General features: G+C 41.7%; 2 protein-coding genes across 2 annotated transcripts in view; one reads left to right on the forward strand and one right to left on the reverse strand.

The window, feature by feature from the left end:
• TBC1D8B (TBC1 domain family member 8B) overlaps positions 1-16,561 on the reverse strand; it is a 116,705-nt gene that overhangs the window by 99,821 nt on the left and 323 nt on the right. The window lies entirely within an intron of this gene.
• The window catches only part of LOC138171013 (NTF2-related export protein 2-like), a 296,615-nt gene that overhangs the window by 61,185 nt on the left and 218,869 nt on the right, over positions 1-16,561 (forward strand). The window lies entirely within an intron of this gene.

Raw genomic sequence — 16,561 nt, forward strand, 5'->3', positions numbered from 1 at the left:
GCTGCTGGTGATTCACTCTCTTGAAGTCTGCTCTGGTCCATCTGTGGCCCTGGTTGGGGTCGCCCCAGGTCTGGGCCCAAGCGGCTCATGCAGGACTGTGGTCAGCTCCCAGCTCCGTGTGATAGACCCTTCCTATCAGTCTGCTAGGCTACCTTCAGTGGGAGATTTGTTTTTCTCTGTCACTTTGTGGGTTCTGTAGCTCTAAAATTTGTTTAGAGTAATTTTTTACAGGTATTGGAGGTGGCTGGAGCCAGGAGCTCAGAAAAGTTCCTGCTTTTACTCATCCATCTTGGCTTTGCCCCCCTATTTATATATTTCTTAAACATTTAGCATGTATAAAGCTGTGCTACCATTTTTATTGGGTTCTTATCTTTTTTTTTAACGTGTCACTGACAAAGTTTTTGAACACTGTGCCCTACATAATTATATTGCCCTAAGCACAGATCTCCTATATGCATGCTCAGTCCAATCTGACTGCTTTTCCTATCCCTGTTGTCTTAGCACCTGTGGACATTGGTACATCTAACCCCATTTTCCCCATGAGCTTTATGGTTTTTACTTCGGGATTTTTGCATAGTAAAGTGGTTTGGGGGAACACACATTAATTAAACTGCTATTGATATGGCATCATTCCTTAATCAATCCTTGTACAGCTAAACAATAAACTTGTTAGAGCAAAGATCAGAATTAGTCTAAAACAAGAAGAAAGAATAACAATGGAAAAAAAGACAATGACATGCAACTAAAGCAACTCAATCCTAACATATTTAAACAAACTATTGCTAATAAAAACTAGGCAATGGATAGTAGAAATAACAACCACCAATTTTAACTTTACATAGAAGTTTAACCAATATAAATTAATTGCTCTAACAAAGAGCCCAAAAGAGTCTAAGAAGCACCTCAGTCAGAAAACACTTGGCTTACTTGCCAAAACAAGAGATGGTAGCCAAAGGTAATGCCAATTTAGAATATAAACTTGTCTGTAAAATCTCACAAAGAAGGATGATGAAAGATTATTTGCAGTATAGCCTCATCAAGCTCACAAATAAGTATTAGAGGGCAAACCAACTTAAAGAAAGCTTGGCAAGAGCCCCAACTAAGCAAAGTTATCCCAAGGCCATTTAAGGATGAAAATGAAAGGATGACAACAAACAGAAGAAAAATGGAAACTATTTGCAAAGTTTTTCATTGGGGACTATTTTGCCTTCAAGAACAGTGGCCATCCAAAGAACTGGAAACTGAAGGGATGTCCATCAATTGGGGAATGGATGAACAAGTTGTGGTATATGAATGTAATGGAATACTATTGTGCTATAAGAAATTATGAGCAGGCAGACTTCAGAAAATCCCGGAAAGACTTATATGAACTGATGCTGAGTGAAACGAGCAGAACCAGGAGAACATTGTACACAGTAATAGCCACGTTGAGTGATGACTGTGATAGACTTAGCTCTTCTCAGTAAAGCAAGGATCTAAGACAACTCCAAAAGACTCATGATGGAAAATGCTATCTACATCCAGAGAAGGAACTCTGGAGTCTGAATGCAGATGAAAACATACTATTTGCTCTCCTTTTCTTTTGTTGTGTTGTATTGTTTCTTCTTTCTCGTGGTTCCTCCCGTTAGTTCTAATTCTTGTTACATCATGACTAATGTGAAAATGTGTTTAATGTGAATGTATAAGTAGAACCTATATCAGACTGCATGGGAAGGGGGGAAGAGAGGGACAGGGAGAAAATTTAAAACTCAAAATCTTATGGAAGTCAATGTTGAAAATGAAAAATTAAATAAATAATATTTTTAAGAAGGAAAAAAAAATCACATTTGGACTGTATCACCACTGCCTCCAGATGTGCCCATATCAATATGTACTAAATGGTATTAAAGAGAACGAAAATAGGAAACACAGAGTAGACCAAGTGTGTACAGAGAAGACCTGTGATGAAGGCAACGTGATCGTGTGGGCATTGAAGCATCAATTTACAAGGTCCCTGAAGGAAGGGAGATAACAAAGGTGTAGGCAAAATTTCAGACTTTTACAAATTACAAAGAAGGCAACTGAGAGAACATTAACAACTGCCAGGCCATGTGTCCACTCTTCTATCTTTATAAAACTTCTATGAGAATCATCTACACGTATATCGAGGGCATCCTGGATAAGCGATAAAAAAACAGGCAGGCTTTCACAAACAATATTCCACAGGAGATACCTTTGCCAATAAACAACTTGCTAAAAGATCGGAGGAAGAGTCATCCCTCGAGCTAAGAATGGTTCTTGTATTTTAAAATACAATTAAACTTTATTCTTAAATGTAAAAACTATTCTTAGCTCATGGGCCATACAGAAACAGGAATCTGGGTTTGGCCCATGCCTGATGTAGAGAATAGAAGGTCCTACTATATTTGTTTGTCGATTATTTGAATTGATAGAGAAAGAAGCTGCCCTTGAAGGCTCTTTTCTAACAAAGTGTTTTCCATCCCTACATCAAAATAATTTGAGATTCCTTGAAAGATATAATATTTATAATCTTGTTCAATGATCCTATGATCATGAATAGGTAATATGTAAAACAGGCAGATGCATGCTTGTCAAAGATGTTCACCACTGTAATAGAGGAAATCTAGCAAAGTCTAAGTTCAGAGAGTTTTCCTTTGTGGCTAGTGAGGTCTTTCAAATGCTGTTTGCAGATGGCATCGTGCTGGTCAAATCAATCCCCAGAATATTGAAGAGTGTCCTAGAAAATGATCCATATCACTAAAGGGAGTTTGACTTGACCATCCACACAGGAAAGACCAAGTTGAATACAAAATGTCTATTGCCCATTTTATGACATGCAGTTGGATGGAAAACTTATACCCCGTGTTTCCCCGATAATAAGACCTATCCCGAAAATAAGCCCTCCCCTTACTGTGTAAGATTCCTCTAAAATAAGCCCTCCCCTGAAAATAAGCCCTACTGAGATTGCTACTGTGGTGAAGGTGATCCCCTGCGCTACACGCTACATTACGGTACCCTCTGTATGCACCGTCCCCACCCCCCCAGTGAAATGCACGCCGCGCTCCGAGCTGCATCCAATCAGAGCTGCAGCAGTGAGCGCGTCATCCTGTTCTTCCCCAGTGATTTGCTTATTGAATAAAGGTACATTTTTTTGTTCACATTTACCTGTTTATTAAAATTGCTGTCACTGTTCATTAAAATAAGCCCTCTGGTGTTTTTCTGTCCAAAAAAAATTAATAAGACAGTGTCTTATTATCGGGGAAACACGGTAGTATGGCCATCAAGTGTCAGAATCCATACGGGAGTAAGAGTCCAAATTAATAGTTTGGGCCTATAATTAAAACAGAAGGAAGAGAGAGGACTGGATTGCCTTCAGGAAATTGCAAAGCACCTTAAATGACCTCAAACTTCTTCCAGAAACAAAGGTCTATCTTTTTAATACCAATAGTCTGCCACTTTTGTTGTATGGCTACAAGACATGGAACATAACAGTTTATGAAGAATTAAAAATTTCTTACCTTCTTAATGGGTGGGAGGAGAGAATTTGGACCTTGTAAGCAGCCACTACCTTTCCTAACCTAAGGGCCAGCCTTAGGTTGTATTCTCAGGAGGGATTGAAGAGACCAGAGGCAAGGGAGAGAAGCAACTTATTGTTTATTCTAAGAAGGAAGGGCACACAGGCGGCTTCCTGGAGAAGAAAGCTGGCTCCTTATATAGAGCAAGATTCAGGCATGAATTCCTCGTGCATGGGGAATGCGAACCAGTGGAGGGGGGCCGAATCAGCCATGTCAGCTCTGCTCATCAAGCGAACGGTCTCATGAGAGACGTCCTTGTGAGCCAGCAACTGGACTCCGGCCCTCAGCACCCCTTCATCTCCCACTTGCATGGAGTGGCCTCTGAACCAAGAGGCCCCAAGGCAGTTCCTAATTTTCCCATGAGACGAGAGGCGCTTGGAACTCACACTGTCCCTTCCAGGACCTGAAAATAAAACTGAATTCAAAAAAGAAAAAAATTGTAAATGAGTCACACAGAGGGCAATACAGGGGCAGATAGTGGATATGAGCAGGATATAGCACATAACAAATACGGAACTTCAAAGAAGAGAACTAAGTGATGTCATTGGGCAAATATATGCTGAAAAAAAAGAAGACAGGCTGGTCACATGGGATGGCAGTCTAAGTGCCCCATTGGGATCTTTGTGATACCAAAAGGAAGGAAGGCCTCCAGCACAGTGGAGGGGCCCCTTGTAGTGAACTTATGGAAGATCAGAAGCAAGAAGCACCCAGGATGAGTAGGCATGGGTGGGTTGTGATCTACATCACACTGAGGCAGCTAGGTTGAAAAGGTACGAGTTCAAATCCAGCTTCAGACACTTATTAGCTATGTCACCTTGGGCAAGTCACTTCAATTCTGTCTGCCTCAGTTTTCCTCACTTGTAAAATGGGGATCATAATAGCACTCATCTTCCAGGGTTGTAGTGAAAATCAAATGAGGTAATATTTGTACAGCACTTAGCACAGTACAGGGTACATAAATTCGTATTCCCTTCCTTACATTGCTGGAGGGAACATGCAAATCAGATCTGAGATCCCAAAGGTATTAGAGAACACTCAAGAATAAGGCAGTAGTGCCTGTCCTCCACCCTAGCCAGGCCACAAGTAGAATTTGGGGCTCAGCTCTGGGTGTCACATCTCAAGAAGGATTGATTAGATGAACTGGAGAAAAAGAAGATTCAGAAGGACACAGCAGCTCTCATCAAATATTTGAAGGGAAGTCATGTGGAAGAAGGATTGACCCAACAATCAGCTTTAGATCTGGAAAGGACTTTAAGCTAAAGTGAAGAAAGAAAGAACCTTGGAAGGGGAAAAGTAAACTCCAAGGCCTGAGGCCTGTGGCCCAAGGATTAAGTGAAGGTCACCTGGGCTAGGTCACATAGGGAAGCATCAGAGAAGGCTTCAAACTCTCCTGGCTCCAAATCCAGTCCTCTGTCCACTGGAGACACATCTCATTCAGTCATCAAAGGGCAAACCTATGCTTCCTAACAATCAGAACCACCCAAAATATAAGGGCTGCTTTGCAAGTGGATTCCCCCTCACTGGAGGTCTTAAAGCAAAGATTGAGTAATCATTTGTACAATATTCTGTAGAATCAGTCAATAGGCATGTTTTAAGCATGTACTTCCTATGTGCCAGGCACTGTGCTAAGCACTAGACATACAAATGCAAGTAGGAAAAAAATGACAATCCCTAACTCCAAAGAGCTTACATTCTAATGGGGGAAGACAATACATAAAAGGAAGAGGGGATTCTTGTTCTACTATGTGGAACCTTGCCCTTCCAACACTGAGATTTGATGATTCTGAGCTTTAGGAAAGGAAAAATTGCATATAGAGTTATGCCTTCCATATCTTGACTTTCCCCACTGCGGTTTCAACATGTTATAAATCAGCACAAGAAATTAAATGGGAAATTTTTTGTTGTTTTGCAGAAGCCACACACAACACAGAAAAAGTTTAGAAACTCAGAAATGCATGCATTTCACATATATATATATATATATATATATATATATATATATATATATATATAGGAGGAGGGAGAGAGAGAGAGGGAGGGAGAGAGAGAGAGAATTGTATAATATCAAGAAAAAAAGAGAAGGAAATCCATAAAGCTGGAAGACTAGTACAAAGGTAGGGCTAAAAAATTTTCCACAGATTTTCCAGATTTCTGAGGGTGCCATGCCCCTGATCTTTGACCCCCACAATGTGAAAGGGATAACAGTCCTACACATATATGGCTCATAGTATAATAAAACTAGAAATAAATGATGACACTATAGTAAAAGATGCAGGTTCCAATGGCAACCAAAATTGATTAAAGGCTTGATGGAAGAAGAAATTCTAGCCCAGGAGAGAGGTGATGAGGGCCTGAGCTAGGGTGGTAGCCATGGGAGTGACGAGAAGGGTGGTGAATTCAACAAAGCTTACCAATGGAACAGGGCACCTCCTAAACCTGGAACCTTCATTTTCCCCACAAGCTGTCTACTTGAGTGATAGGTGTTGCAGGAGAGATCCCGATGGCAGGGACATTGTACTAGGTGGTTTCTAAAGTTTTTCCCAACTCTAAATTCTATCATCCTCCATCTCTAACCAGGTGTTTTTTCAGTAGTATGCAGTAGTCATTTTCATAAGATCATAAAGCTGGAAACAGAAGGATCCTCAGAAGCTAGTACCTAGTCCAATCCCCTCATTTTACAGATGAGGAAACTAAGGCCCCAGGAGGGGAAGTGACTTGCCCCAGGTCACACAAGGGATCCTAGGTCTAGATCTAGAAGGGATCTCCGAGACCATCAATCCAATGCCATTGTTTTACACTTCAGAAACCTATGGCCCTGGGAGGTAAAGTGCTTTGCTAGAGGTCACATGGGTAGTAAGTGGCAGAATTTGAACCTGGCTCTTCTGGCTCCAGAGTCAGTGCTCTTTCCATAATGCCAATGGACTTCTTATTTGTTCTTTATTAAGTCATTATATCATTTAATTGAAAGCATTACACACAGCTGATCCAGTGAATTTCCTCAAAAAGCAGACCTTTGGTATATGGCCTGAGGCAATAGGGCCATACTTATTAGTTACCTAATATCTTGGAGTATGTGTTGAATTGGAGGCATCATGGTACCAGATTTGGGGTCAGAGGATCTGGGTTTGAGTCTTGCCTCCTCCACATACTATCTGTGGGACCACAGGTAAGTCACTTAATCTCTCTGAGCCTCAGTTTCCTCAACTGTAAAATAAGGGAGTTGGACCAGTTGGCCTTGAAGTTACAATCCATGATGCTATTTCCTTCTCTGAGTAGCTTCATAACATCTCTTGCCTATGTCCTCATCTCTCCACTCTCATTATTAGGGTGGGTGAGCCCTTCTATTGATACCAACTGCCACCTAAGTAAGCCAGTCCTTATAAGTTGCTGTGACCTTATCACCTAATTAATCACCCTAGCACTTAGCCCAGTGTCTGGCAGGTATTAGATGTTTAATAGATGCTTGTTAACCAGTGGCCAGCCCTGGGCTAATGAGTCTCTCTAACCTTAGCTCAAACCAGGAGCTGAAGTCTTTCTAGCATGGTAGGGCATGGCAAAGGTTACACTTCACTGGCACAGTCTTCAAGAACCTGGGGCTACTTCTATTATATGGGGCAGTGAAAAGATCGATTTGGAATCAGAGGACCAAGTTCAAATCCTGGTTCTTCTGCTTATTCTGTGCCCTTGGGCAAGTCCTTTCCCCTCCCTGGGCCTCAGTTTCTTCCTCTTTCAAAGGAAAGTGTTCTGAGGTCCCTTCCAGCCCTGGATCCTACATAGCAGGACTTTCATGGAAGAAGGAAAGTAACAGGAAAAAAAAATCCCAATAGTCTTCATTAATGTGACTGCCTATGAAATTATCAGAGAAAAATTCAAATTAGGGAGAGTAGCATGTGAAATTGGGCCTGTATATAAAATTATGATCAGTTATATTTGAATTATATTTATTGTTGCTTACCAATTCAGCTGTATGAGGATGTGGAAATTTCCTTCACTGTGCAGAAGTTTACGAATTTACAGTCTTAGCATTGCCCAGATCACTTAGAGGTTAAGCGCCTTGCTTGTGGTCACACAGGTAGTAGATGTCAGAGTAAGAATCAGAACTCATGTCTTTCCTGACTTTCAAGATGCATCTCTATCCCTTATGTCAGGCAGCCTTTGTTTCCAGGGACAGCTAGGTAGCGCTATAGGGGATAGAGTGCCCGGCCTGGAGGCAGGAAGACCCCACTTCAAATCTGACCTCAGATGTTTATTTGCTGTGTGACCCTGGGCAAGTCATTTCACTCTGTTTGCCTCAGTTTCCTCATCTGAAGTATGAGCTGGAGAAGGAAATGGCAAACCACTCTAGTAGCTCTACTCAGAAAACCCCAAATGTGTTCACAACTAAAACAACTGAAAAACAAAAACAAATGCTTTGTTACCAACACAAACTGGGCAGTGAATTTGTTTTACAAAAGTCAGAGTTAGCATTTTGAAAGCTATCAGCTAGTATTCTAACAAAAAGGAATTCTGTTTTGGATTTTTCTTCTCCTTGCATTTTTAAAGAAGGATATTTATATAAAAATAGGATCCTTGTAGATACTCATTTCCTTACCTAACTAAAAGCATGGTTCACTATGGAATTTAGTATTTTTCTAGAGAACTAACTGATGTCAGAAAGGAGAGATTAGATTTTCATATGGAAAATATTACTGGGTGACACAGTGGATAGAGCACTGGCCCTTAAGTCGGAGGATCTGAGTTCAAAGCTGGCCTCAGACACTTATTAGCTATGTGACCCTGGGCAAGTCACTTAACCCTGACTGCTTCAAGAAAAAAGAAAATAATATATATAAGGACAAATGAATTCTTAACCAAATAAATTATGTTTTTATGGACACCACTAGGTTTCTAAAGATTAGAACATGTAAGAAAACATGAGAATTGTTTTCTACACTGAAATAATACATCATCATAATATATATCATAATAATATATCATTATAAAACTATCATCTTGAGAAAATGAGAGGAAACAAATCAATTTCTAGGCCAGAGCTAATGTGATGCCAAATCAGAGCTAGGGATGAGGTGGGAGTGGGGGAATATAATTGCTTTTCCCCATGACTTGGTAGTAAATGCTTTCTAAAGAGATGAGGAATTAAGGAATTAAGTCAGTGGACACACAAGATAAAACAGAACCCTGGGATAAAATTTATAAAATTTACATTTGAAGCCAAATTTCTTGGAATGGAACCTGGAGATACAGTTGACTGACTCTTGGTGTCACAACAGATAAAGAACAAGGCAAATAATTGGGGCCTGGGCCTTCTCATTCAGGTATGCTCCATCAGGCTTACAACATCTCTGGCTTTGGGTCTGTTATTAAACCCACTGGTGTAACTGCCAACAGTGAGGACATAGGCACACAAAGGAAACAGCAGGCCTAGGGTGGGGCTTTTGGCCCTTCTTTCTATACAGAAAGGGATCTCACTTCATCACACGGACTATGATACTTCTCAGTTCTTCCCCCATCAGTTTGATTTATACCACCTAGACAACTTCAGTACCAACCAGTTGATCTCTCAGCTATCCCATTCATCTTCCACATAACTCCCAAAGTAATATTCCCAAAGAACAGTTCTGATCATGTCACTCATCTGCTCAAGAAGCTCCAGGGGCTCCCTATTACCTCTAGAATCCAATACAAACTCTTCGTGTGTTACTTTAAATCCTTCATGACCTGGCTTCAACTTCCCTTTCCGGACTCATTATACATTCCCTCCCCTTCATACACTCCCCAATCCTGGCAAACTGGTCTTCTTGCTGTTCTCATACACAACACTCTACCTCCTATCTTTATTTAGATATAACTATAATGTTTTCTTATTCTAATACATCTAAATTCCTAACTAAAATCATATAAATAGTAAGGTATATACAAGCAGTGGAACATTTAGGAAATTCTTTGGCACCATACTTCAGGATTCTATCACTCAATGTGTGGGGTTAGCTCTTACAACAAATGCTCAATAGGATGGGAGAAAAAAGAAAAGAATTCATTCTTAACCGAAATATAAATATTCATATATATGTATATATATATACATACACACAAAGAGATACCCACACTCACAACTACTGATTTATAAATAGTAAAGAAAAAAAGTATGCCTCCATTCCACACCTCTCTGTGGTCATTTGTTGTTGTTTTCAGTGAAATGGAGCAATCTTTGGACTTTATGTAAGGACAGCCCTTCAGTGGCCTCACCCTCAAATAACTGCCTTAGAAGTGAGGAAGATAACAGACGATTCTATATAGGAAAGGAAATACTTGCTCATTTGTGCAGCTGTTTCAATAGTCTAGATTGTCAGAGGGAACAATATCTAAGAATAAATATCTGCCATGACATATTGTGTCTCTACAGATTTTAAGAAAGGGGATGATTGCAATAGGAGGAGCTCTAACTATTGGCAGTTTTCTTTGGAGAAGAGGTAGGAATGCCGAGAACTTGCAGCTGGAAAAAGAACTGGAAATCTGGGAAGCATGGGGAAAAGCTAAATTTCTCAAATCTAAGGCCATATAGAACCAATTGACACACAGCTTGTTTGAGGGTCTCTTCCATTCTGATGCCTTGTATCCACGGGATAGACCAGCAAGCAGGTAGAGGTGGCTAATAAGACTCAGGGAGGCAAGGAGCCTACAAAGAGAAGGAGAAAGAAAAAGAAAGGCCTGAGAAAAGGTCGTCAGATTGAGCACTTCTGATTTTTCCTCCCTTGAGTTTGGAATGGGGTTAGTGTTGAGAAGTGAGTAGTCAAGCAGAGACTGTACTTTTCAGTTTAGTGAGGAGATAAAGGAAAGTGGGGATGCAAGGGTCAAGTAAAGGTTTATTAGAGAGGGGGTGGGCCTGAGTATGTCAAAAGACAGATAGAAAGGAGGGGGGGTGGGGGGAGGGGAGAGAGAGAGAGAGGAAACCTTGGGAAAGATGACAGGGGTGCTGTCAAAGGCCCAGAGAGGTGAGCCTGAGTTAAGAAAGGGCCATTCTCTTTTCTTTTTCTTTCTCGTCTCCCTTAGAGACTGGAACAGAGGTGGAAAGGATGGAGGAAAGTCAGGTGACCAAGTAGTACAATTTCTGAGGTGTGAAGAATACCCCATGGATGGCTTGGATTTCCTCATTAAAAGTAGGAGGTGAAGACATCTGCTAGGGGGCCGAGAGGGTGGGGGTGGAATTGTATTGGGAGTTAGAGGGAAAAAAAGGTTTGGAACAGCTGCTGAGATGATTGGGATAGAATCAATCAAGGAAGACCAAAAAACCTGAATTTCTGGAGAGAAATGTAAAAACGTAAAATAAAAGAGGGAGTGGAGGAGGCAGAAAGAAGAGAAGGAAAGGAACCAGAGGCAGGTGCATCTATTTCTTTGGCAGTCAATCAAGAGGCAGCTCAGTGTAGTGGATAGAAAGTAGACTCAGGGTCAGGAAAATCTGGATTTGAGTAGTACCTTAGCCTCTCTTTGGCTGTGTGACCTTGGGAAAAGTCATCTAGCTCAGTGCCCCCAAGCTGACCAGGTTAAGATGGATAAAGAGAATCTCCTCCATTAGAGCTTGCTAAACTAATACATTTACTGCGCTGGAAAGATGCACTCAGAATTTGAGGTACTACAGGCGAAGAGGAAAAAACCTGAACCCAGGACATCTGACCTGCAAGGCCAGCACTCAATTACTCAATACATTCTGACGTGGAAAATTGGTTAAGAATTAACCCATGGAGACCACATTTCCGTTGATATACAAATGTGGACACTGAGGCTCACAGGAAGCAGGGACTTCTCCATTATTGTAAATGGCAGAACCTAGATTCAAATTCACATCTTCTAAGTCCAAGTTCCTTTTAATTAAACTTCATTTTTTTTTTTCAGTTCTGCTTTACATGCCGAAATCTACTAATGTGAAGTAAAGAATATTATCAGTTATGGACATTTCAAAAAAATAAAACAATTTTGAGAAGTCATAAAGATACATGCTCAATAAGGCACCCAAACTAAGTTGTCATGACTGGCAGGTTGCCCTTTAATTCCCATGAACAAAAGTTTTCAGGAGAAAACAGTCCTATTCATTCCCCATGTGTAGTGGCTTCCATCTGCCATGCATTGCAAATTGTAGCCATTTGCATAATTTGAGGGAACATGCATAATATCTTTAAATTATGTAAAATTAGACTCTAAACCAATCAATCTATGAAGGTGCTATATTTAGGTGAGAGAGAAAAATTATCCTGATCAGCCAAAAGGAGCAAAGGCTAAAAGCAAATAACTGCAAAATTTCTAAGTACTAATTACTCCGCCAAATCAAGGAAAATCACTTCTAACATTTCAAAAATCTTTAACCTAAAAACAATAAGGAAAATAGTGGGTTGGATTGGGAGTTAGAGGATCCAGGTTTAAATCTCTATTCTACGATCTGGGGCAAGTCACTTAGGGGATCTTGGATATAGATCTGGAAGAGATTCTGGACCCCTCCTAGTTCATCCCTACTCCACCCCCTCATTTTCCAGAGAAGGAAACTGAGGTCCAGGGAGACCCAAGATCACACAGACAATAAAAGTGTCAGAGGTAGGATTTGGATCCAGATCCTCTGACTCCAGAGTAAGTGCCCTTTATACTGTATGACACTTCTTCCCCACCTGGGCCTCAGTTTCCTCCTCTGTAAAAGGAAAGGTTTGAACTAGTTGGCCTCTGAAGGCCCTTCCAGCTCTAGATCTTAAATCCTTCATGTTACCTTGGGCAAGTCCCTTCCCCTCCCCAGGCCTCAGTTTCCTTCTATGGAAAATGAGAGATTGGCTTGGATGGCCTCTGAGGGCCCTTCCAGTTCTAGATATAGGATCCTGTGTGTGACTTTGGATAAATAATGTCTCTCTGGATCTCAGTTTCCTCCTCTGTAAACTGGGGGGGGGGGTTTGAACTAGAGAGCATCCAAGGGCCCTTCTAAATCTAAATCTAAAAAATCCTGTGAATCCACAAACAATATCCACAACAGCAAGGTAAATTAAAACAATACCAAAAGGCTGCCAGACTCCAAGATGCTCAGTTATTTTTCTGTTGTGTTAGACTCTTCATGACCCCATTTGTGGTTTACTTGGCAAAGATACTGGAGTGATTTGCCATTTCCTTCTCCAGCTTCTTTCACAGATGAGAAAACTGAGACAAATGGGGTTAAGTGGCTTGCCCAGGGTCACACAGCTAGGTAAGTGTCTGAGGCCAGATTTGAACTCAGAAAGAAGAGGCTTCCTGACTCTAGGCCCAGTGCTCTATCTACTGCAGCGTGACCTAGCTGCCATCTCCATGTGGGAAAAGGGAAGAGATGATTCAACAGGTGTCCCTCCACTTGGTAGGAGAGAGGAGTAGGGAAAGAGACTGTGGTTGCGGAGTACAATTGGACTGTAGTCTCTGGGATCTGAGTAGGCTGACCTTGTTTAACTGTCTTTTGTAAGAAAGGGGGAAGTGTTGGCAGGCAGCTAGGTGGCACAGTGAATAGAGCACCAGCCCTGGAGTCAGGAGGACCTGAGTTCAAGTGTTAACCTTACTGTGTGACCTTGGGTGAGTCACTTAACCCCAACTGCCCTGCCTTCCCTCCTCCAAAAAGACCAAATTAAAAAAAAACCAATGACGGACCATTTATAAAAAGTAATCCTTGGAAAAGTTCCACACTGGGGAGGGATCTCAAAATTTTAACTTCTAACTGTTCTCAGACTGTAACCATCAGACTCCACTGGGCTTCTTGGTATTATTTATTGGTCTGATATTCTTAATCAGTACTTTAAGAAGAAGAAATGTCTCCTGGATGAGTCTATCCATTCATGCAGATGGCAGCCCCTGTTTACTTTAGTGAGGTTTAATGAGTTTCTCCAGGCCAAAAAAACAAACAAACAAAACCCACCTGCAGGCAGTCAACTCTCCAAAAATGGGAAGACCTTTCAGACCTGGGCCCTTGGCTTCTATTATGCCTTTGTATTCCCAACTTGTTTAGAAACAGCAGCAAGACTGTGTGGCTATTTTGATCTATCTTAATTCTAGTGCTTTCCCCGTGAGGATCATCCCCAATTTCTCCAGCCTATACCTTGTTTGCCCCACATGTTTGTCACCCCCATTAGACCTGTGAGCTCCCAGAGGGCAAGGACTGTCTTTCTCTGAATCCCCAGCACAATGCCTGGCACACAGGTGCCTAACCACTATGGACAAAAATCAGGTCAGAAGAATAAAGGTCTTCATTTCTACAATGGCCCACTCACATTGAGCATATCAATCTGACTTGTATAGCAAAATCTTAGTACATTTTTCTCAGATCAATGCTCTTCTTGTCTTACTCCAGAGATTTGGAAAGCAATGAAAGGCAACGAGATATATGGAGTTTCTGGGCTGACAGCAGGAACCATGTGGTTTTTAACCTTATTAAAAGACTGAGAGAAAAGCTTTTTTGAGGTGCTACACTGGATTTATGGAAGGATGCTAGGATTTGGGGCCCTAAAAGAGCTTAAGAGTTTATAGACTCATAGATCTAGAGCTGGATGGAACCTCAGAGACCACAGATGAAACTGAGGCCTGAGGAGGTGGAGTATTTGGAGTCAGAGGACCTGGGTTCAAATTTTGGTTCTACACCTTAATACTTATGTGTGACTTCGATCAAAGCAATTTCTCCCTCTGGGCCCCAGTTTCCATGTCTGTAAAATGAGGGGGTATAATCTGAAAGGGAACTCAGAGCCGACATAGCTCAATGTCCTCATGTTACAGAGGAGGAAACTGAGGCCCAGAAAAGGGAAGAAGTGACTTGCTCAAGGTCACACATAGGCTCCTAGATCTAGAGCTGGAAGGGACCTCAGAGGCCATCTAGCCCACCCCTCCTCATTTTACAGAGAGGAAATTGAGGCCCAGAGAGAAAGATTTGACTTGATCAAGGTCCCACACAAGTATTAAGGTACAGAGCCAATATCTGAACCCAAATCCTTTCACTCCAAATCCAAGCCTTTTCCCATTACCCAATGCTGTCTCCCATCATCCTCTTGTTTTCACACGCTTCTCAGGCCAGTACCTTACACATAGAAAACATTAATAACTATCAGTTGAATATTGGAGATGAAGAATCATTTTGTAAACAGTTAATTCTTTTTAATGTATTTATGCTATCTCGGCTTTGCCGCTCCTAGCTGGCCAACTCTGGGCAAGTCACTTAACCTCTGGGTTTCAACTGTCAAATGAGAAGTTTAGATTACATGATGTCTGAGGTCCCTTACAGTGCTAATCTGTCATCTTATTATTACCTTATCTATGGGTACTATTAAAGAAAAAAAATTTTTAGGAATCACAAACATGTATTCCCAATATCAGCTAAACTAAGTAAGGTTTTATGATTTGCAGGTTTCCTTTTAATTCCTCTGAACAAAAGTGCTTAGAAGAACATGGCCTTCTGCATTCCTCATGGTATGGTGGCTTACATTTATTATGTACTGCAAAGTGTAGATATTTGCATAATTTTAGTGAACACGCACACTATTTTTAAGTTAAGTAAAATGAAACTCCAAACCAATCTATGAAGGGGTTATATTTCAAGTGACTTGATTTATAAAAATAGGAGTTCCATTGATTTTTCAGGGAAAAAAAAAATAGCATGGGTTGCCAGAGCCAAAAGAATTCATTAGTGAGCATTCAACTTGTTAAGTTTGTGAACTTAGCAAGGTTGGTACTCTGGTAGCAGATGCAGCTCAGTACTCCTGAGTCTAGTTTGGGAGATTTTCCAGAACTTTCCAGTGCTGTGCCCACCTGCAGAGCCTTTGAGAACTTAGGGTTACCTCCACGGATTGGAGTGCAGTTTTTCTGGAAGTAGCCCCAGAAGTGAAATGGACAAGGAAAGAGGGTCAGCTGGTATTTGGATCTTGCAATGTTCTCAATGATATCAAACTGCTCACCGAAGCAAAACCCCATCATCTTTATTGCTAGCATTGTTCCAGTGATGTTATATGGCATCAATGTCACCCAATGGGCTGTGATTGAAATGAAGTATATAACCCAGAATGCCTTGAGAGAAGTGGGTACAAAAGAGCTCATTAAAGAAATACTAGGCTGGTCAGTAGCAAAAGCAAGGGCCAGGATGGTCAGCTTCAGTACAGCACTCATGAAATATTAAAAGACTCAAAGGAAAGCTCCCAGGGATCATAGGATCTTTGTAAAACTCAACGGGATCTCAGAGAACATGTAATCTAATGTGTTCTTTTTTAATGAATGAGAAAATTATGTTTTAATTGGAAGTGGAAGTTATATTGCCCAAAGTCACACATAGGATTACAGATGTAGAACTGTAATGGACCTCTGAGGCCAACCCTCTCATTCTGTAAAAGGGAAAAGAGGCCCAGGGAAGGGAAGGGACTTGCCCAAGGTCATACATTGGATCCGAGCTTGAGAGCAGAAAGATGAACCAGAGGCCATCTAGTCCAAACCCCTCATTTTACAGAGGAGGAAACTATGGCCCAGAATGGGGAAGTGACTTGCCCAAGGTCACACATAGATTCCTAGCTCTAGAGCATGAAGGGGCCTCAGAGGCTACCTAGTTCAACTGTCTCTTTGATGACTTAGATCTTCATGGGAGTTTTTGAGGTCAAAGGCACCTCAGACCTCATCTAGGTTAATCCCCTATCTTTACAAATGAGAAGAAAGTGGCCAAGGTGGGTTTACCTAAGAATTTCATCTCAGGTTTGAAGCTCTCCCCTCCCCCCTCCAAAAAAAAGATCTTCAACCAAGAATGGGAGGTTGGTATCCCCAGGGTGAAAACCCTATGCCCGCCCACCCCCCAAGGAGGAGGCACGCGCTCTCTCAACCAGAAGCTGAAAGAGGAGAGCAGCCAAGGGATGAGGGATGAGGGGCAGGGGGTGGAGGTGAGGGGTGTGCGTGCGGACTGGGGAGAGGGCGAGCCCGGGGGCGAGCAGGTACCTGCGTCCCCGGCGCAGCCCGACGGCCGGGGGCCGCAG

Source organism: Petaurus breviceps, unplaced genomic scaffold (genome assembly GCF_028583685.1).
Source record: "Petaurus breviceps papuanus isolate PSGF00001 unplaced genomic scaffold, PetGlider_PUasm1.0 400, whole genome shotgun sequence".
NCBI lineage: Eukaryota > Metazoa > Chordata > Mammalia > Diprotodontia > Petauridae > Petaurus > Petaurus breviceps.